The sequence below is a fragment of the Triticum aestivum genome, chromosome 5B (genome assembly GCF_018294505.1).
Source record: "Triticum aestivum cultivar Chinese Spring chromosome 5B, IWGSC CS RefSeq v2.1, whole genome shotgun sequence".
NCBI classification, from domain to species: domain Eukaryota; kingdom Viridiplantae; phylum Streptophyta; class Magnoliopsida; order Poales; family Poaceae; genus Triticum; species Triticum aestivum.
The window spans coordinates 44,984,061-44,984,604 of NC_057807.1; positions in this window are offsets into that span (position 1 = coordinate 44,984,061).

Sequence of the window (544 nt, forward strand, 5' to 3'; positions counted from 1 at the left end):
CTCCCAAGCAAGGCTTACTTGACCCCTAAGCAAGCGACCCTTATCTCTAATTAACCCTAAGACTAATGGGCCCGTTAGGCCCAATACGTACTCTAACACTAACAATTAATTCCACTGCGTCAGGAGACCATTACTAGTAGCAATCCACACATGCATAACTTCTCTTGATCAATCCATGTTCACACTACACACAAGAATACTGTACAATCTAGAGCTAAGAACTATCAAACTAAATGCATGCATGGTGAACACTTGAGGTGTCGCTGCTCAGATGTCGTTGTGATTACCCGTCCTGACATACCGTCAGCGGTGAAGTGAAGCGTAGATCAAAAGTATCCAACTTGTAGATAGGGACAACAATGAGGCCCCAGACCCACCAAACTGACGAGGATTTCATCTTTTATGGGGTGGTTGAGAGAAAACCTTCCCCATGGGGATATTTACTGAAGAAGTCTATCCCCCATAGGGTAATGGTGAGACAGGGATGGTATCCTATTCACCACACCCGTTCACCCATGATCATGCAAACAGGGATGGAGATGGG